The sequence below is a fragment of the Perna viridis genome, chromosome 7, assembly GCF_037379345.1.
Source record: "Perna viridis isolate PV_CMFRI_1.1 ecotype Kerala chromosome 7, ASM3737934v1, whole genome shotgun sequence".
NCBI lineage: Eukaryota > Metazoa > Mollusca > Bivalvia > Mytilida > Mytilidae > Perna > Perna viridis.
The window spans coordinates 38,732,151-38,755,544 of record NC_142451.1 but is presented as its reverse complement, the minus strand read 5'-3'; the positions used below and the strand labels follow the sequence as shown (position 1 = coordinate 38,755,544).

The 23,394-nt window shown below is 34.2% G+C and overlaps 1 long non-coding RNA gene across 1 annotated transcript; it reads left to right on the top strand.

Moving 5' to 3' along the window:
* The first annotated feature begins 12,064 nt into the window (after positions 1–12,064).
* On the top strand, positions 12,065–15,035 carry LOC148612620 (uncharacterized). The gene is made up of 2 exons (XR_015924438.1): positions 12,065–12,174; positions 12,604–15,035. It is a non-coding gene; the product is annotated as an uncharacterized LOC148612620 (long non-coding RNA).
* Positions 15,036–23,394: the final 8,359 nt, after the last annotated feature.

Here is a 23,394-nt window from a genome sequence, read left to right as displayed (position 1 = left end):
AAGTTTTACTGCTGTCAATGCTTCGCTCCTGTCTAAATTTAAGTGATGAATAATTTTTTTCCACTAAATCCTGAGAAACAATCTGGGCTTAATCAAATTTTTGAATTTGTGACTAGAATAAAAACTTGGTCATCTATTACAAGATTTCAAAGTTTTAATTCACAAAACATTATGTTACACTCTAAGACTCCCCTTCAGCATTCAGACACACTAGATGTTGCTATCAAGGAATACATGTTAGTAAGTTACTTTTAAAGTATATCTAGTTTCATCTATTTTTACAATGAGCATGATGTCATGAATTATACCTTTGGACTATTTATTCAATGTCATTTCAAGTACTTTATACAAGTTTAATTAAGATAGTTTAAAAAATAATGAGGGAGATTTTTTGCAATTGCCCACCAATTTCACAATGAAGTACCAAAGAGACAACAACTTGATCTATGGTATATACAGTATTTTCACTATTTTTTCTCCTAAAAGGTCAAATAAAAATTTGAACAGGACAACTTTATTAATTCCTAATTATATGATATGTTATTTTTTTCCTCTTGAACCAGCCAGACAGGTGTTTGAAGCATGCAAATTGGCCTCCAGCCTGTTCCTAATGAAAACACTGTATATACACTTTTTATCAAATTCAATTATTTTTTGCACTTTATGATAGGTGTTTTGAATCATTTATCTGTCTAGTGCTGCTATTTGAATTCAATTATAGAAGATTAAGAATATATGGTGACAAAATGACCTATATGTAAACAATAAAGAGATGTATTTACTCAAATGGATTTTATTTTTACAGGGAGGTAATTAAAGAAGTAATGAATCCATTTTATTTAGATCATGATGCTTAGTAAGTTTATTGAATCAGTTTATCATACTCCCACTGAATGGGTTGGTGGTATATTAGAAATACCTTTTCTGTAGAATTTTGGTTGATGTCCAATTCTTCCTGTATCATGGTACTTTCCTTTGTATCAATAAAAGGAATGATAGAGAAAAAATTCATCACAAAAATCTTGACTGCTTTTGGGGCAATTGATTTTAATGTGGTACGTGGCTGTATATTGATGGGGCATACAATGTAAACCATCTCAAATCAGAAATAATACCTCTCAAATGTTAATTTTTTTCTTTGCTAATTACAGACGTTGGATCAGGCTGTTGTTTGGACGAATATGTTTACAAAATGCTGGAATTTTTAATTGACAACATATTTGTCCATGTGGTGGACGTTTTTCAACAAACAGTCGGCAATGGGAACAAATTGTGCTCCTTTACTTGCTGACCTATTCCTTCACTCTTATGAGGCTGATTTTATAGCTGATCTGATCAGAAAGTAAGAATATTGTTTGGCTAGATCCTTCAATCTCAGTTTCCACTATATAGATGACATATTATCTTTAAACAATCCTAATTTCGGGGATTTGATGCATCGCATCTACCCAAAAGAACTTGAGATAAAGGATACTACAGACACTGTGAAGTCAGCCTCATATCTTGACCTACACTCAGAGATCGATGGTAAAGGAAAACTACTGACTAAACTTTACGACAAACATGCTGACTTTTCATTCAGAATTGTCAACTTTCCTTTCATCTGTGGCAACATCCCTTCTGCACCTGCATATGGAGTGTTCATATCACAACTCATACGTTATGCCAGAGCTTGCCAAAACTACGCAGACTTTTTGTATCATGCTAGAACTCTGACAAATAGGCTTTTGGAACAGGGTTATGTTGCTACAAGATTGAAGTCATCACTACAGAAGTTTTATGGTCGTTATCATGAACTCGTGGATCGTTATGGTGTATCCATCTGCACCATGAAAACTGATTTATTCAACGGGTCATAGTTTTCCTTTCCTCGTTTGTCTACCCCAGACTTGACTTTTTATGAGCAAGTCCGAGTTGCTCATTTGCTTTTGTTACTTTGTTTGTATGACTTTAATTGCTTTATGTTCTTTGTTGTGTTTGTTTGTCTATTTTCCATGTCTGGTCTTTGTCCTTGGATTACATTCTTTTGATTACTGCTATAACCTTGGTTCCCTTGATTACTCTTTCCCAATGCAGGACCTGCTGGTTTTATGGGATGCTTTGTTTGCTGATGGTATTGGTTTTGATCTGGTGGACTACAACTTTGTGGCAATGTTATTGTACATTAGAGATCTATGTAATAAGCATTTGATTTCTTGGTTTATCAACCGTTTTCTCCCAATTTTATAATGATTTGTCTCCCTTTGACTAGAAATTTTTATTTTGAATTGTTCTTAGAGATACACTCTATATTGTATTAAATTAGTTTTGAAACCTTTCATTGAAATTCTTTTCAAAGAGGCAGGGGCTGTAAAGGCTTAAAATGGCCTAAATATAAAACTAGCAGTACAGTCTATTTTTAGAATTTGTTTGATACCGGTCTTTGAAATTCATAACAAATATACACAGACTATTCAATTATCTTTCCAGTACTGGCTAGTGATTACCCACAATGCCTGAACTGTCTGATGAGGTATCCACCTGTTGGAAAGTTACATTGGAATGATTTGGGGAAAAGAGAGTTATCTCCCTTTGCTGATGCAACTGCAATGTAGTTTATATAATTAATACCTCAAATGACTGACACTTAAAAAAGAAATGGATTCTGTTTCTGCATTTCAGATAACATTTTGAATAAGATGTCATGGAAAGGCTTGTGTGCATCCCCCCATCCCCTATTCACCCACTGTCTGATTCTTCATAGAAAAGAACTTAAGGTTATGGTAGGATGCAACTGTTATTGTCTTCCCCCTCCCTTTCCTTTTTTATTTTGTAAACTACCGGTATGTCATGCATATGGAACGCCTAAACTGTCTGATGAGATACACATTTGCTTACGTGTTGTCAATTTTATATTACTTGCTCTGGTTTTATAATTACATGTGGTCATTTTGTATTTACATTATGTAGGAACATCTTTACATTATGTCGTTTTGTCTTTACGTTCAGCCATTTCTTCTTTTCGTTCTGTCATTTTGTCTTTACGTTCTGTAATTTTGTCTTTACGTTCTCTCGTTTTGTGATTACGTTATGTCAGCATATATTTACGTTATGTGGATTTATCTTTACGTGCAGTGGTTTTCTTATAACAAGAGGTTGTTTCATCTTTACGTTATGTCGATCTCTAAATACTTTATGTGCATTTTCTTTTCTTTACGTGCAGTGATTTATTCTTTACGTGATGTGGACATTTTCATGATAACGTATGACCCCGGAACTTTTTGATCATGTAAGAGTAGTCAAGGAAACCAAGATTATAGTGGTAATCAAAAGAATGTAATCCAGGGCCAAAGGCCAGACATGGAAAACAGACATACACAACAAAGAACATAAAGTAACTAAAATCATACATACAAAGTAAAAAAAGTAAATGAGCAACTCGAACTCCACTAAAAACTGGGAGCATGGACCAGGTGCACCGGTAGTGTCCTATGCTTTTCTAGAAACACCTGCCGAGTTGCTCATAAAAAGTCAAGTCCGGGGTAGACAAACGAGGAAAGGAAAACTATGACCCGTTGAATAAATCAGTTTCCATGGTGCTGATGGATACACCATAACGATCCACGAGTTCATGATGACGACCATGTAAACTTCAAATCAGTCCATAAAAGGCAAAATAGACGTCACAACGCCAATTAGAAAAATGCCGAACGAAATACACTTAGGTAGTCTATCCAGTCACACTAGAGTATTTATTCTATAATAAAAATAGCTTATTTGTTATTTACGTTCAATATCATCACAATTGATACACCTGGGACTCTGTTGATGACTTGTGGCGATTTTCGTAGTCAGAAAACATTGGAATTTCGACTCCCGCGAAAATTTGCATAAATTCGACTCTACAAATTATTGCGTGACTAAATTTAATTTTCTACATTAATAAACCACCAAAACTAATTTTCAAGAAAGAATTTTCAAAAAATGTTTAAAATACTACCCCTACCCATAGAAAACTGGTCTCAGTATCAAACATAATTCTCATTCACAGCATACCAACACTTTGAAGCTCATATTTTAGGCATTCATAATTAAGATAATGATTTACTCAACATATCTGATCAATTCAGACGTTTGAATTTCTTTATAGGATTGCATTTACTATAAAATCAAGAAAAGGGGAATCACCGTTGTTATCTTTCTTTAGAATACCGTAGTTTAAACAAGTGTTTGTGTGATACAGTGCATGTATATAGTGCCTAAGCTATCAAATGAGCCCAATTATTACTAATTTAACTTTTCCAAGTCAAATAAGGTGAGAAATTACCACCCCTACCCATGAAAAAAAATACCTTAACTTGAACCAAAATGTTAGTTTTAAGTTTATTAACGATGTACAATAGGCATGCTGGGTGCTGTTGTTTTCATCATTGATATATACAACATCACTGCTCATTTCATGACCGTATTATATTAGTTTCAAGGCGACAATAATGTGTTTTCGTAAAAAGGGGAATTTTCGGAATTTCATTTTTCTTCCATTTCACTTTTAATTGGCATATTTTTTAAAATACAGTACTCCAAAAAAGTAAATAAATACTACTATATAGTTTAGTAGCTTTTTTGTGAGCCAAAGTTATAAGTATTTGAACTTTTCCACGTTAGTGCAGGGAGTACGCCCTACCCATGACAAAAATACCTCAACATGAACCAAAATAATATATTTAGCATATAATCGATGTTTAAAAGACATGCTGGGTACTAGTGTTTTAATTGTCGACGTATTCAACATATCTACTCATTTCAGGGGCGTATTGCTTCCAGTTTCAATGTGAAAATATTGTGTTTTTCATTGTAAAGAGGGGATTTTTTTTTTTTATTTCATATTTTCTTTCATTTTAAAATCTGTTATGTGCAATTTTTTAAGTACCGTACTTCAAACATGCCTTTGCATATCTAAACATATTTATTTAGCATCTTGGCTTCCTAATAATCATAGGCGATGGGCCATATTAAGGTATTTTTATCATGGGTAGGGGCAATTTTTGCACTAACTTGACTTGGAAAAGTTCAAGTACTTATATATCTTGGGCTCATTACAAAGCTACTACACTATATAGTTGTATTTTAATATACAAAAGCTCTTTTGAGAAAAAAAAGGACATACGCCAATTAAAATGGAAAGTACTTTCGCGTCACCCCGCATGCATCTCAACAGACGAGCATCATGTAAAATCTTCTGTATTCAACTTGTTTATTTTTTTTACCATTGATGTACAATATTTGTAAAATGTTTTTGTACTCTGTTAGTTTATGATAAATAAGTATGAATCTATTATCAGCTCATGGTCCTGATAATTTACCCTTTTTTGCTATGTAATGTATTATGATTCATGTTACAAACTTAAGAAGGTTTGAACTTTTTGAATCAGTTTATAACTATGCAACAACAGCTTAAGTATAGGCATTGCCTGCTATACATTCATTGTATGTACCAACAAATACTTGTAACATGTATTATTTTTCCGACGCAGTTATTTCCGGATTGAAATGTAGAAAATTTTAAGTAAAAAGAACAAATTTTACTGCGTTGGCTATCTTTTTTTTTAAGGATAAGACTTGTTTACAATGTGTAACTTGTAAACAGTACAAAAACCTAGTTTCAATTGATGTATTCATATCATTGTTTGTCATCTTAATACATATACACATACTTACAATTAACAACACATATTGTAAACTGTAACGTACTTGGTTTTGTCTAAGTTTTGAATAGATAGTAAAAATGTTATTTACCAAAAGTTTTCTGTTTCTGTTTATTTAGAATTTTTGGACAGCATTGCATTTAATGGGAATGGGACTTAATTATCTGATTTAGCCATTAAACAAAATATGTGGGTCCATTAGTACTGAAAGATACAAGTTCTTTGAATGACATGAAAATACAGATTGTTTCTATCACAGTCTTGAATACCCTATTTGCGTCTCTTAGGACTGCTCCACTTATGACTCTGTTAGTAGCTCTATGTAGTAGAGGTGAAAGAACCTTGGTTTTGGGTGAACTACTATATTGATGCTTTGGTCTGATTGTATGGTCATAATTCATTTTGAAAGTAATTAGACAGCAAAAATGGCAAATTTACATGCTTTGACACAGGAACACAGGACTCAACAGTGGTTTAACTAAAGAGTCTTTGTCCATGTATGACTAAGAGAGAACTTGGAGCTGTATAAATATTTCCTTCAATTCTATGATAAGTAAAAGCAAAAGCTATGTAATGAAGTGATATAAAAAAGCAAAAAACATGGAAGAGTGAATTAACATTGTATATTTTTAAATGTGTATCGTCAAATCTGTGTGTATGAAAAGTAAGAAAAGGTTGCGAGTTATTTTCTCCCATTCGTCTTGTCAACTCAAGAATCCATGGCTGCTCAGCTAATGAATTAAAGTCTTTTGGCGTGATCACAACCACCCCTCTTAAATCTATCCACTGTGGAAATATATAAAACGATTAAACACATCTAAAAATCAGTTCTTTTTTTTCTAAAAGAAAGAATGGTAAAAAAATTACTTTCCCTAGTTTAAAATATAACAATCCTTTTTTATGATTGGAAATGTGATTGTGCAGTAAGAAACGAAGCAAACTATGAAGACTTCATTAACTCAGTACTTCAGTTCTTTGATATAGTAAATGTAACCCTATAAAAATCACTCGCCTGCATTGTTCAGATATTTTGGGTAAATAATTATCTTTTAAATTATGAATGACTAAAATATGAGTTTCAAAATGTCGGTATGCTGTGAATGAGAATTATGTTTGATACTGAGACCAATGTTGTAGGGGTAGGGGTAATATTTTTAACATTGTATTAAAATTATTTCTTAAAAATTAGTTTTGGTGGTTTATTAATGTAGAAAATTAAATTTAGTCACGCAATAAGTTGAATTTATGCAAATTTTCGCGGGAGTCGAAATTTCCATGTTTTTTTAATTAAAAACAATATATTCTGACTACGAAAATCGCCACAAGTCATCAACAGAGTCATTGTGATAATATTGAACGTAAATAACAAATAAGCTATTTTTACTATAGAATACTCTAGGGTGACTGGATAGACTACCCAAGAATCGGCGTTGTGACGTCTATTTTGCCTTTGATGGACTGATTTGAAGTTTACACGATCGAAAAGTCCGGGGTCACTCGTCATCATGAAATTTTTGTCCACATCACGTAAAGAAGAAATCACTGCACGTAAAAAAAAGAAAATGCACATAAAGTATTTAGAGATCGACATAACGTAAAGATGAAACGACCTCTTGTTATCAGAAAACCACTGCACGTAAAGATAAATCCACATAACGTAATGTCAGTGCAGGGTCTACGGGACAGACCACCAGCATTACCATGCCTTACCCCAGCCCTATGTTTAATGGTAAAGATGTAGGTTCCAAGAATTTCTAACCAGCCATGTCAGCTTGCTAGCTGTCCCTCTGGGTTTTTAAAATTTGTCAACCAATTAAGGACCCCGTGGTCAGTCCTACATTTTACTCCATTCAAATAATGGTGGTAGTGTTTCACTGCAGCTACAATAGCCAACAACTCTCTCCTCGTCACACAGTACTGGCGCTCTGCTTTTGACAGTGTACGACTGTAATAGGCTATTATACACTCTCTTCCCTCATCAGAAACTTGGGATCGCACATCCCCGATACCAGTTCCACTAGCATCAGTGTCAAGAATAAATTCTTTAGTCAGACAGGGATAGGTCAAAATTGGACTAGTTACTAGCTTGGTTTTTAGGTTTTCAAAATCTTTGTTGCACGGCTCATCCCATTTAAAAAGTACATTTTTCTGTGTCAAGCAGTGCAATGATTGTGCAATCTTGGCAAAATCCTTGATAAATTTTCGGTAATAAGAACAGGTGGACACAAATGCTCGCGCATCCTTCAAAGTTTTTGGAATAGGCCAAGATTTAATAGTTTCAGCCTTGCCCTGTTCAGGAGGAATACCCTCCCCATTTACAACATGCCCTAGAAATGATACTGTAAAATGAAACACTTTTTAGGAGATATCTTGAGGCCAGCTTGGTTTATCCTGTTAAGAACTTCTCTGAGTCTGACTGTGTTCATCAAAGGTGAAAAAAATATATCATCAAGATATACTACGCATGTTCCCCACTGTAACCCTGACAAGACATATTCCATAAGTCTTGAAAAATTGCCCCAGCGTTGCACAGTCCAAAAGGCATGCGAACAAAAATAAAACTTTATTAGTGACGTATGCTGTCTTTATTGCATCATCATGGTCCATCTCTACTTGATGGTATCCACTTGCTAGGTCTAGTGTACTGTAGCATGTGTTGCCCTGTAAATCGTCTAGACAGTAATCTATTCAATGGGGAAGTTCAGGGAGAGGTAGATACAAGCAAAATACGATTGTTCAGCATTCGCTCTATGTCATCGTCTACTTCTTGCCTTTGAGCAAGGGGTATCCGTCGGGGATTTTGTTTAACCGGTGGGCATTATTGGTGTTTATTTGATGTTTAATCACCCCAGTCTGTCCAAGGTCACTTTTGGCCTTGGCAAATGTATTTGTATATTGGGCCAGCAGGCTTTCTACCTTGTGATATTGATCAGTATTCAGGTTTTCTGTGCACTTATCAATTACTACCTCCATATGGTCAGGCAACCTGTGGTCAGACAAATCTGTATTGTCAGAGACAGCTGACTGGTCAACTATATCGTGTCGTGTATGGTCTCCCCTGTACCAGCACAAGTATTTTTATACAACGTTTTTGGCAAGTTTGACAGATTCATAACTCTCAGAGGTATCTTTTCACCTATGTAAGTACATACTGATCTTGCCATTACGACCCCTTGATTTTTCAAGGAATCACGGGTATTATCCACTACCATGGTAGTACCTCATGGTATGGTGTCAGGAGGTTTGGCAAAAATAATGGTCTCACTATTTGGGGGTAAGGTTACTCGCTTCTCAAGCGTAACTCTGAATACTTTTGGTACCCGACTCTCTAACTGGCAATCAATAGATTCTTTCTTAAGAATCACACATTATTGTCGGACATAAAATCATACCCCAAAACTACAAGAATATCAATTTCTGCTACCACAAAATTTTGGTAAATATATTGATTTCCTATTAATAAAGGCCCTTTTATGCAGCTAATAGGTCTAACATTTCTACCATCAGCTACTTTCAAGTCATTTCCATAAGTTTGTAATCTAGCTTTACAATGGTTAGGTAACTTTTCAAAAATTCGGGTGTTCAAAAACACTGGTAGGTGGACCCGTATCTAATAAACAATGTAAACTTGTATCAAAAAGTTGTGCTTTCACGAAAAGTCCATCATTATTATGGTTAACTTTTATAATATTGGGTTCTTTTACATCAACATTTGCTGGGAGATGACCCTCTCTACCAGCAATCATTAGTTTCCCTGACCTACAACATGGTTATTTTTGGACTGTTCTTTATAATGGAATTTTTGGTTATCAGGCCTTTTAATAAACTGCCCATTGTACATTTGCTGAACTAATTTCTTGTTCTCAGCCATGCGTTTCTTACACTGGGGCTGGGCCCTAGTTCACCACAATAGAAACATCCCCTATTCTCTTGGTGATCTGCTTTAGCATGTTTCATGCTTGGGTCGTTTGGCACATTTTCACTTGAAAGTTTTCTTAAGAATGGCCTTCTGTGACTAGAATGGAAGGCCTCATATTTCAATGCCAGATTAAGTGCATCGTCACTGTGACTAGAATGGAAGGCTTCATATTTCAATGCCAGATTAAGTGCATCGTCAATTGTATCAATATTGGGCTAGGTCAAAGTCATTAAGGGCCTCCCTAAAACAACGGTAAGCTATGCTATATTGGGTCTCTTGTGGAGTCTGAGGATATGCAAACCGTACCAATCTATCAATATCCTGGGCAAGCTCTGGTAAGGATTCACCCTTTTTACGGGTTCGGGCATCAATTTGGGATCTGAACATTTCTGTTTGATTTGCTGTAACAAATCTTTTATCTAGAGTAGTGATTAGCTCATTTTAAGTAGGAGGGCAGTTGGCATCAATATTTCCTAAAACTGCTAGAGCACTGCCCCCCATGCATGAAATAAGTTTTAAAGCTCTGACTTCATTTGGCCAACCATTTAATTGAGCTACAATTTCCAAATGGACCTTATAGTCAGACCAACTTGACTTGCCACTGAAATTGTTTGGTTTTGTATAACCTACATTTCCAAACTCGTGAAACTTTGTTTGAGACACAGATATATTTTTGGCTGGTGACTTGTTTGGGATATCCCTAATAGGAGTAGGTGTAATCAGGGTGCCAGAATATGGTGCACCTGTAACTAAATTGTTACCACAAGTTTTTTTTTTTCAATAGGAACAAATGCATTTCTTGTTCGGTGTGAATTTTGTTCCAGGGCTTTTGATGCACTTAACATTCTATTGTTTGACTCATTCTGGTCATTTGTGAATTTGATAATCTTAAGCTTTGGCTAATGGCAGATTTTTCAACACCTGCAGACAATGTGAATATCTTATCTACTATATTGTTTGTTTGTTTTTCCATGGCTGTGGTTTAATTCATTATTTCTTGTTTCAGAGAGTCAAATTTTGTGTCAATTCTTGTTTCAAACTCAGTGGCCTGGCTATTTAGTTTTACATCAAAATCACTTGCTAACTGGAGTATTTTCTGGTTGAAACTAGAAGTGATTCTTTCAACTTTATCATTTATGTGTGCATTGAACACATCAAATTGGTTCTTAAAGCTTTCTATTTTCTGATTTTGCTCCTCTGTTGAAATCACTAAGAACACTAGAACACTACTAAAAACATCGACTTTTGTATTGAGCAAGTGTACTTCATTAGGGTGCAAATTGGATGTTGTTAACATTTCAGGCGAAATGGTACCACAATTCTGTCTGCTCATGACTGGGGGTTGGTTAGGACTTGACAATTCAGACCCCCGTTCACTCAACTCAGATCCTTCAACATGTGAAAGATCTGCATCATAATCACTATAATGATCAGTCATTTTTTATAACACAATTCAGAGTAAATAATTGGTAAAAATATAGAATGAGGGAAATCGTATCCCACTGCCAGGCACAAAAATGTTGCGTTTGGGTGGGGGTCACCCAAAACACTGGTTTTATTTATTCTTCTGGTTAACCTTGGTAGCAGGTTAAAGAGTAATCAAGTGAACCAAGGTTATAGCGGTAATCAAAAGAATGCAATTCAGGGACAAAGACCAGACTTGGGAAACGGACATACACAACAAAGAACATTAAGTAACTATAATCATACATACAAAGTAACAAAAGTAAATGAGCAACTCGGACTCCACTAAAAACTGGGAGCATGGACCAGGTGCACCGGTAGGGGTAAGCGTCCTCTGCTTTTCTAGAAACACCCACCGAGTTGCTCATAAAAAGTCAAGTCCGGGGTAGACAAACGAGGAAAGGAAAACTATGAGCCGTTGAATAAATCAGTTTTCATGGTGCAGATGGATACACCATAACGACCCACGAGTTCATGATGACGACCATAAAACTTCTGTAGTGTGGCCAAACATGATATGGCACTGGTTTGTTGAATATATTTTAAGGCACTGTTTTGTCTAGTCTAAGTAAGAGAAACTTGAATAAATAACAATTTATTGACACACGAATATCAATAATAAAGCAATTTTCATACAATAAACACACGCTTGAATAATCCAAGGACACCCGTTAAATGTATGTATGACGGGAATGGGATTCGGAGTTTATAGTAGTAGCCAGGGAAATATTTAGGTCTGGTATTCAGGTCAGGTCGGGTTACTACGTCAATAATGTATGTAAATTAGTAGACGTACATCTAAACTAGGTATCCACTGGTGTGCAATACAGGTACAGGTGGAACTCACAGGTCAGGTTTAAATGATTTATACAGAAAATGCCCGGTATGGTTCCTTGGTCTCCGAATCTGAATTGTCTGCGTACGCGTAATTTATATCAGACTCCGCATCTCCACTGTGAGGCGACATTGATTGGACGAATAAACAATCCCCCGATTACAGGGCCTCACACTGTGGAGTTCACTTCCGGAAATTAGATAATGGCGCCGAATGTAAATAAACTAAATATCTACTACTATGAACGGGGTAAAGGGCCTTAACATGTACAAGTAAGTAAAAGGGTAACAATATATCCCTTAACGTTATTATAAGGATAAATCAGAAGGGGTCAAGAAATAGGGGACGAATAAACAATCCCCCGATTACCGGGCCTCACACCGGAGTTCTCTTCCGGAAATTAGATAATGGCGCAGAATGGAATCAGAAGGGATCAAAAAATAGGAATCGGGCCGAACTAAAACAGGGACTGGGAAACAGTGAGAACGAATCATGCCCTAAACAACTTTCTCCACAATAGCATACAATACAATAAATACAACAAACAACAAACGATAAACGATATATGTCTATATCAACTCGTGGCTGACAATAATATCAGCATACACGAATAATAAAAGCTTGCCAGCCTGCAGGTACTGGTTAACATAGCTATCTGTAGCCTAATCCTACAACGTTACATTATTTTTTACTCTGTGCAGGTTCGTGATCTATTGAAAGGAACATTGAAGTTTACAAAGAGTTTATTGAATGAAGATATGGATATGAAAAGATCACAGATATCCCAGGATTCCTCATCACTAGAACCTGATAATGCTAATGGTGTAGGTGATTACCAAAAAAACAATATTGAACAACTACCCACTTGAAGAAAAAATTGCAAAATGTTTTACATGAGCAGTGAAGTTGCTGATTCTGCCACAGCAGATTTTGTCCGAACTCCACCATAATTGAAGCTAAGTATGAGCGGTCAGATTACACAGAATCTTGCAGACATATCAGTGATACAACTCTTCAATCTGAAGGTGCAAAAATGAATGGCAATGGAACTCTTCCATGTGAATGTGAAGATGGGGGTCAATTTGCTAGGAAACCAAAGAGTCTCAATTCTTTTGAGTCTTCTGGCTCTGATCATCTGGGAAGGGAGAAAAGGAAACGTTTCAATCCATTTGACTCGGAAACAGATGAAGATGAAATAAGATGTTAATGTTGTGAAGCCAATACAAAATATGAAAAACAATGCTACATTGTATGTAATTCATGTTGTGTTTTATTGGTTTTAAATATGTTTGTCTTTGAATGTATTTTGTTAAAAATTATGAATATTGATGTTTCTGAATTCATGTACAAAATTGCTTAATTTTATTAGGATGTAAGAATGTTGTCTTCTGTTCAAAAGAATATAATTATGTTTTTATTTATTTACTAATAATGAATGCAATAATAACTAGTTTTAATTGTGTTGGACACCAATACAGATCTCCTCTAATTTTGTGTTCTTATGGCACAGGAACGCCCCACTTCAGTTTTAATGGCTCCAATTTTTTGTTATATTTCATGATAACATGCTAACAGATATAAGAAAGGTTAATGAATCAAGTAGTACAAATAGTAGAACTTTGGTATTAACATAACTTAAGTTTTCAGTACATTTTATCTATAGATTAGCATTTTCAAAAGTTCACTACGAATTCCGAGGACCAAGGACAAATGATATCCTAATGGTGCATATGGTATTATATTATACTTCTCCTCCAAATAATTTGTATACAACAATAAAATTGCTATGCCCCTTCCCTTCAACTATACAATCCTCATGCAAATTGTGAATATACATTTAAATTAAAAGTGATTTCAATCTGCTACTTTGAGAAGTAGTTACTCTACGCTTCAGATCTCCACATCTTAAAAATCTGTTCCCACTTTGTCGGCAGAATATACTGGAGTTGTTTTTTATTCAAGAAGGGATGTCCATAATTTTGAACCCTGTTTTGTTGGTAAATTATGTTAATTAAATGGTAAGTATTATACTGAAAATTCAAAAAATTATGTGATATTTTTAATTTTTTAAATGTGGCTTTGTTTAATGATAAATTGCATTACACTTGTAGGATAATTAATTAGAAAAGTGAATAACCCAAATATGATCACGAGTGCCAAAGAATGGCTATATTTAAAGAGTATGAAGAACTTGTTCCACGCACAAGTTTAATCTTCAGGCGTTCCTGGTAGGAGTAATATTTTGGCTATTCACTGTTACCAATTGATTATCCTATTTATTATATATATATATAGTTTTTTCCTACAATTTACTGCTGTTTTCAACATTAATTTTAAAATTTGCGTTAGGGGTATTAATATTCTGGTTTTGGCGGGAAATTACCAATTTATTTCACAGTATGAATTATCAAAATTCTATACACAGGGAACATTCTATAAAATAATAAAAGGTAATATTTCATGAAAGATTGTTGTCTTTTTAATACTTGAGCAGGATATTCGATTCTGCAAAAATTACTATCAGTTTTTGGACTGAAATGACAAATTTTCAAGAACAGATGCAATATTTTCTGTATAATTGTGTATTTCCAATTATCTGTACATGTACTTTGTTTTGTAAATAATTATTTGTTAGTTTGTTAAATATTTTCATCAATAGTTAATTTTATGTATTAAATGTTAGTTGCACTGATAAAAAAAGTTAGGCATTGTTTCTGTGTATATCTGAGAGAGTTTACATATACTACATATTTTTTATGTTTTAGGCCTTGAGTTGTGATGTCTTTTTATTATGGAAATTTTTTTGTTCAGCAAATCTAAGGCACCAACAATTTTTTTACTGGGGGTTTGGGTGGGGGCTGTGATTATTTTCAAAAAATATATAATGATTTGAAATTTTAACCAAAAAAATCTTTTTACTCAGCCATGAACAGAAAAATAATTCCGACTGCTGAAAAAATAATTCATGTTCTTGCTTGAATGAACAAATTTTTACTCAACATAACACCCTAGGCCCCCGAAAAAATGGTCTGTGCCTAAGCTGCTGATCTAAAAAATTTTATTTTGGGTTATTCCTCAATTCCTCAATTTGTAGCAATCCAATTTGTTATTTAATAAAGTTTGAAGGAAAACAGGATTATTTGGGGGTTTGTCAAAATTTGGTTAGTGCCTGGAATTTTGAATTCATATATTTCATAAAAGAATCTAAGTTTGATATGGAAATTTTACATTTTGTAAGACATTTTAAATTTTTAGTTTGATTAATCTTTGTAAACCACAAGATTTTAAACTCTAAGAATAACAGTTTTTCAAAAATATAAAAGTATTTGAACTGTGATAATATTTATTGCATTTCATAACTTTAGAAGTTATTGCTAAACTTAATCTCCCCAATTTCTAAGGGAGACATTGTTTCTGTTCTTTTTATCTGCCTTTCTATAATTACATTTTAATTTTGAACAAAATGATTTTTAGCAGATTTGAATAACCTTTTAAAAGATAAGGACTGTTTAGAGTTCCAGGGTTTGCCTTTCATCATATAATAACAAGTGTTTAAAAATTGTTGCTTTCATCATTTCATCCTCGATGTATAATTCTTGAAGTGATATGAATTACTCGTCGGCAGGAGATTATAAAATAATATGACTTTAATTCACTGCTGTTCCTGTGATACACTATCAGATTTAGTTCATTCTGAATATCATTAGTATTACTTTCATAATGACTTCCATTTAAATTGAAAATCAATAGTTTGTAAAGCAGATAAGAACTTATGATTAACTTCATGTGAATTTTTAAACTTATGGAAGCACGCAACGAATGACACGCAAGCTCCCTTGGTCTGACTAGAAAAAAAATATATCTTTATATCTGAGTGCTTTCAAATCGGTAAAACAGCTAGTTCTAAATTGAACAGAAAATATCACAAAAAAAATCAAAACAATGTACGATGTTTAATTATTTGTCTTCCCTCCTGTGATAAATAGCTAAGGTCAAATAATCATTTTTTTATTCCGGTACATTGTATAGCCGATAGACATAAGTTCTATTTATATTTAAGTGTACGTATTTGTAAGAATCGGAGAAAATGATAAAAGAACGAAACTGAGCATACATGTGAAAAATCCACCGATCTGACAAAACAATTTCACTCAAGGATGCTTTTTCTATTTATTGATCTCTGCATCATTTGATTTACTCAAATTTTTCAAAAAAATATGAATAAAATGAGGTTTTTGACAGAGAGCAATCTGTCCTTGAAATGTTCATCTACAGTGCATTTTGATGAAACAATAACTAGATACCAAAATAATATGGAATATCTTTTCATGATTCTGATTGTGGAAATAGTCAAATTAATCTTTCAAAAATAGTGGGGTTTTTCATACCGTATGTCATCCACACCCTGATTTTTACAGAGACTGACACTTAAATTTAAGAACAACAATAAAAAAAACATGATATTAACTTTTGAGTGCTACTAATTTAAAAACAGCATTTGCCATTTTATTTGATAAAAACATTTTAACAGTTCACAGTGTTCCATATATCAACATATTGATTTGACACAGATGCTACCTGCCTATTTAGTTGTAAAAACTGACACCAAGAAATCATTATTAAGCATGGACTGCAACTATACTTTATGTGTTTTTGAATGATTTTTCGCCCAAATCAATGTAATGATCGTTTTACATCAGTTATTTCCTACTTTTAAAACATTTATTAGAAAAAGCGACTTGAAAAATCATATCTTTTGTATTCGACTTGAATGGAAACAAAAATATCTAGAATAAGATATTTATTAATTATTTGTACGTGTTTTTCATTAACACCACCAAATTCCCGACAGTTTATCAACACTTTAATCAACAAAACCATTCAATCCTCTCTATGAAAGTTCGTATTTTAGAAAAAAAATTACCATCTTACGAACAGTCCCGTTCTAAATAAAAACTTTCGTTGGGAAAGAGAGGAGTACTGGATACACAGACTAGGTACTGCAATATCTTACGAATGCAGTGAAAACATCAAAAGTATAGGAAACCCTTCAAGCCAATTTAACAATAGCATAAATGTGATGAATTTATTTGACAAAAATCCAAGACGGGAAAGGAGTCATGGCCATCGCCACTATACGTCACCTAAGTTACATGATGTCTCCATAGATGGTCTCCTCCCCTTCATACAAAAACCTCTTGGACTTAATCATATTAGAACCACACTTTATTCTATACCTCTCACTCTACTACACTCCCTTTACAAAACAAGTCTTGACACGCCTGTTTCAGACCCCACCTCATCATTATACAGACTTGTTGCCACCATTTTGGATATTGGTTTCCACAGACTCTTTAAACCAGTTTGTGTGAAAAGTCAAGATGAAGAAAAACGATCATTTCTTCCACTACCGTTTGTCAACAAAGGTATAGATGCAATTAATTTGGCTAACATCCTCCATCACAAACACGTCATCAACAAATTTCCCCCATATCTCAAAGACAAATCCATACCAATTATTTCATATTCCTATACTTCACCCATTGCATCCAAAATTTTCAATTGTTAAAAGACTATTGCAGAACCTCGAGATTGAGGACTTCAAGGCTAAATCACCTGACTGTTCTTGCAAAAGCTCTCCATTCAAATATGGTCTTTCTGGTTACGTCGTTACGGGAGATTTAACCATCATCGAAAACGAATCTCTGCGTAATATCCTTTCTAAAGGTCCCTAGCACCATGAACCACGCTCCATGAATTGGAATTATAAGTTTAAAGTTCTTCTGGATGCCGTCGAGGACAATGCAAGAAAATGGATAAAACGAGAGCAAGACATTGATTCTCTGTCAGAGTAGTTAAAAGCCGTGAGGTCTTTAATTTTGAAACGAATGAAAGTTTTAAGTAGGTCAATGAGTGCCAAAGCTACATCATTTTTCAAAGACTCCGATGTAGCAAAAACATTATCTACTATACATGACACTTATGTTGTCGAACCAGCAGACAAAGCCCAAAACAACATTGGTTTGTCTACAAAACGTTTTACATCCAATGTTTATTATCAGAGGTAGACGTAGAAAATAATAGCAGTGATAAGACCTATACTGCTACCACACTCTCCAAAGAAGAGATTGCTGAAGAGTAATCAAGGGAACCTAGGTTATAGCGGTAAACAAAAGAATGTAATCCAGGGACAAAGACCAGACATGGAAAACAGACACACACAACAAAGAACACAAAGTAACTAAAATCATACATTCAAAGCAACAAAAGTAAATGAGCAACTCGGACTCCACCAAAAACTTGGAGGATGGACCAGGTGCACCGGTAGGTTAAGCGTCCTCTGCTTTTCTAGAAACACCTGCCGAGTTGCTCATAAAAAGTCAAGTCTGGGGTGGACAAACGAGGGAAGGAAAACTATGACCCGTTGAATAAATCAGTTCTCATGGTGCTGATGGATACACCATAACGATCCACGAGTTCATGATAACGACCATAAAACTTCTGTAGTGATGACTTCAATCTTGTAGCAACATAACCTTGTTCCAGAAGCCTATTTGTTAGAGTTCTAGAGCGATACAAAAAGTCTGTGTAGTTTCGGCAAGCTCTGGCATAACGTATGAGTTGTGATATGAACACTCCATACGCAGGAGCCGAAGGGATGTTGCAAACCATAAATTTGTGCTATCCTCTTTTGGTCTCTCTACCAAGAACGATGATTGTGATTTACCGACTATGTAATGGATTTCTAAACTCCACAAGAATCCATACATACAACGTTTCATAGCTGGATCTGCAAAATGTACCAACAAACTTCTTTCAAAACTTTTAACTATTATACTCACAACTGTCAAAGAGGGTCTGCAGTCCAACCACAACACTTGTTACTCCCGTAGTGGTATTAATTCAATGTGGATCCTGAAAAATACGAAAGATCTTTTGGACACAATCAGTTCAAGACTATTATCTGAATATAATAGCATTAAAACCTATGATTTTTCAATACTGTATACTTCTATTCCACATACTCGACTTAAAAACATTATACATCGTTGTTTTTCCTAAACAGATGGTACACCAAGATATAAATATATAGTTCTTGGTAGAGATTCCTCATACTTTGTAAAAATAATTCCAAATCATCTTCCAAATATACAAAGAAAGATATTTAAAAAATGCTGAAATATTTAATCGACAATATATTTGTTCGGTGTGGTGGACGTGTTTTTCAACAAATGGTCGGCATTCCAATGGAAACAAATTGTGCTCCTCTACTTCTGACCTATTCCGTTACTCTTATGAAGTTGACTTTATATCTGATTTGATCCGAAAGAAGGAATGTCGTTAGATCCTTTAATCTCAGTTTTCGCTATAGAGATGAAGTTTTATCTTTAAACAATCTTAATTTCGGGGATTTGATACATCGCATCTACCCCAAAGAACTTGAGATAAAGGATACTACAGACACTGTAAGGTCAGCCTCATATCTTGACCTACACTTAGAAATAACCAAACTTTACGACAAACATGATGACTTTTCATTCAGAATTGTCAACTTTCGTTTCATCTGTGGCGACACCTGCGTAAGGGTAGTTCATATCACAACTCATACGTTATGCCAGAGCTTGCCGAAACTACACAGACTTTTTGTATCGCTCTAGAACTCTAACAGATAGGCTCCAGAACATGGTTATGTTGCTACAAGATTGAAGTCATTACTACAAAAGCTTTATGGTCGTCATCATGAACTCATGGATCCTTACGGTGTATCCATCTGAGCCATGAAAACTGATTTGTTTCATGTGTCATAGTTTTTCTTTCCTCTTTCGTCTACCCCAGACTTGACATTTTATGACTTGGCAGGTGTTTCTAGAAGAGCAGAGGACGCTTACTCTACCGGTGCACCTGGTCCATGCTCCCAGTTTTTAATGGAGTCCGAGTTGCTCATTTTCTTTTGTTACTTTGAATGTATGATTTTAATTACTTTATGTTCTTTGTTGTGTATGTCTGTTTTCCATGTCTGGTATTTGTCCTTGGATTGCATTTTTTAATTACCGCTATAGCCTTGGCTCCCTTGATTACACTTTCATAAGCTGTGTTTGTCATATTTTTGTCTATAATCCATAAAATGCCCTGCAAAAGTATAGTTCTTGAATTTCATCTTCCATGGAGTGTTGTAGCAATCATAAACCTGGAATACCACTTTTTATTCCTTTTTTTTCGTTTAAATACCGAGATTTGAACTCTAATATGCAACTCAGCGGGGGAAAAGCGAAAGGTCTCTTATAGTTAATCTTTGTCCATACAGCTAATTTTTAGTATTATTGTATTAATATAATCTCATAGCAAAAAAAATAAATGTGTCATTTGCAGGATTTTTAAGTCTGTTTGCAGTGTGAAAAGACAGTTTAGTAAAAAAAAAAGAGGGTATGATCATGTCAACAGATATATTGTCCCTTACGTAGACTTTCGCGAAAGCCTCAAGATATCTCAAACAAAAGAATTCGTTTCATTTATTTGTATATTGCCAAATTCCAAGAATAGAACTCTAGTAGTTTCAAACCAAAAGTCCCCAAGCATATGCTGACATTATGTTAAAGGTGATTTAGAAAATGGGAAGGTAAAATGTATTGGCATTTGTCACAAACGACAAGTATAATTGTAGAAGACTATTTTAATTCACATAATTATATGCAAATATATAATTACATTAACATCTAATAAATAAAGAAAATAAAATCTAAAACTACACACCAATCATTAATGTACCTAATTTCCTTTTAATCCACTATTACCTGCCCGAACCATTCCATTTAATCTTTCGCTTTCACCATTTTAGCATTTTAGTCCAATCCCCCCTCTCTCTTTCGGCAAGAAGTACTTATTGTCATGGACAGTCTCATAATGATAAGCTTAGGAATGCATTCTTCCTGATATCATCACTTTATATTTATCTTCACATGTTTTTTTCTTTTTTTTTTTTTTTTTTTTTTTTTCTTTTTTTTTTAGTTTCTATTATTGCTATTACGTTTTCATGTGACCTGCTTGACAAATCGATTTCCTTAGTTTCGCTTTTACTCTCATGAGACACGTCGATATAACTTGGTCCAATTAACCACAAAATCACCGGTAATAATAACATTGCATACATTGCACCAAATAACATTACAATAAACATTACTTTAAAAAAAAAGGGAAAAAAATAAGGATCTTGAGAATGCTAACATCAAAATTCCTATAATTGAAGAAAGGGCGCCATTCAATATTGGACCCCCTGAACGATCAATGGCAGTAGCAACTCTTACTCAAACCTTCAGCTTGAACAAAAGCATGACATATATGTGCACTGAAATCAATTGAAAACCCCACACACATTATCTTTTTATAATTCTGTCACGTGGTTTACTATTCTTAGTAGATTGGAAATTTCAGAAATAATCCTCTTCTTGCACTTTAAATATAAATTTATAACTTTATTGATTTCCGTTTATTCTTCTAATAATCATTACATAACATTACATAACCTGTCTATTAAAAATGTTCATGGTCATTAGTCAATAGAAATCTGAAAACTCTAAACATAGTTCCTTTTTAAATCATTCGTATAATTATTTGTATGGGTGTGATGTTATTATGAGACAATTTAGATATTAAATGGTTGTTAAAATAAATAAATTTACTTCAAATCATAATGCACTAATGCACTTGAAATCGCCATTTATTTCACATGACTGTATTTTGATTCTTCCATTATGTTTTAGTATTGTCAACTCAATTGATTTTTTTTTTGCGGTCTACTGTCTGCAAACAAAATTAAAGAGAACATTTAATTCAATCTAAGCAATGCATTTTAGGAAATCTTGCTTTGAAATGTAAAGCACCATTTTAATATTTTCTTCCTTAGCAGAAAACTTGAGATAAAGGATACTACAGACACTGTGAAGTCAGCCTCATATCTTGACCTACATGTAGAAATCGATGGTAAAGGAAAACTATTGACCAAACTTTACGACAAACGTGATGACTTTTCATTCAAAATTGTCAACTTTCGTTTCATCTGTGGCAACATCCCTTTGGCTCCTGCGTATGGAGTGTTCATATCACAACACACTTATGCCAGAGCTTGCCGAAACTACGCAGACTTTTTGTATCTAACAAATAGGCTTCTGGAACAGAGTTATGTTGCTACAAGATTGAAGTCATCACAACAGAAGTTTTATGGTCGTCATCATGAACTCGTGGATCGTTATGGTGTATCCATCTGCACCATGAAAACTGATTTATTCAACGGGTCATAGTTTTCCTTTCCTCGTTTATCTACCCCAGACTTGACTTTTTATGAGCAACTCGGCGGGTGTTACTAGAAAAGCAGAGGACGCTTACCCTACCGGTTCACATGGTCCGTGCTCCCAGTTTTTAGTGGAGTCCGATTTGCTCATTTACTTTTGTTACTTTGTATGTATGATTTTAGTTACTTTATGTTCTTTGTTGTGTATGTCTGTTTTCCATGTCTTTGTCCCTGGATTGCATTATTTTGATTACCGCTATAACCTTGGTTCCCTTGATTACTCTTATTTAATAACTTAATCTGGTTCGCTCAGGCTCTATAGCAATACTAAAGTAGAAACGATGGGATTTTTCATATTATCATTTTTAACATATTTTAAAACTATTCAAGCCCTCTCCTACGATGGGAAATTCACGGGAATTCCACAAAACAAATAGAAAAATAGTTTTGGACGTGCTTCAATTTCAAATACTTGATGGGTCTGTGCCAAAATTTAAAATAAGTCAATTAATTACGTGTCATTAGACACTGGAGTGGGTCTCCGAATCCCATGCCATAACGAGTGTTTAAAGTGTAACTGTACTTTATATGATATAGACAATAAAAAAGATGACAAAGAAAATGTTATCTTTTTCATGCTTTGATAATTGCGCGATAGTAAGTCATTAGAAGAAAACAAACTTCAACTATTTTACTTTAAATTCATTTTCTTTTTTTTTATTTGCGAGCTTATGTAGCACAAAGATTTATATTAACGGAAGAAAAATGCATTGTAACAAAGTATCAAAAATGTGATAGTCAAATCATCAATCTTTCGTCTATAAAACAAATGTAGTCGAAACTAACTGCAATAGATAATCAATACTAAAACTAACGACATTGTCTGGGTTGTTCTGACAAGATCTTTTAAGAATTGCCATGCTTTTTGAACAAAAACTTGATTTCAAGTTTGATAGCGTTCTTTTGCAGAACAAAAGAAAATAATCAATGCAGTTATCTTTCTGTAGTCTTTTAGGTTTTTTTATATTTCAAGGTTGTGTACTTGGTCCGACACTTTGGCATTATACCAACCTGATCCAATAGAGACGTTCGAGCTATTATGCATGGTGTTTATGTTTAACTTCCTGGAATACATTATGATACCAATATCCAAATGTTTTTTTTTTTCATTGCGTTAGTAATATAATTAACTCGGATACTTATTGGT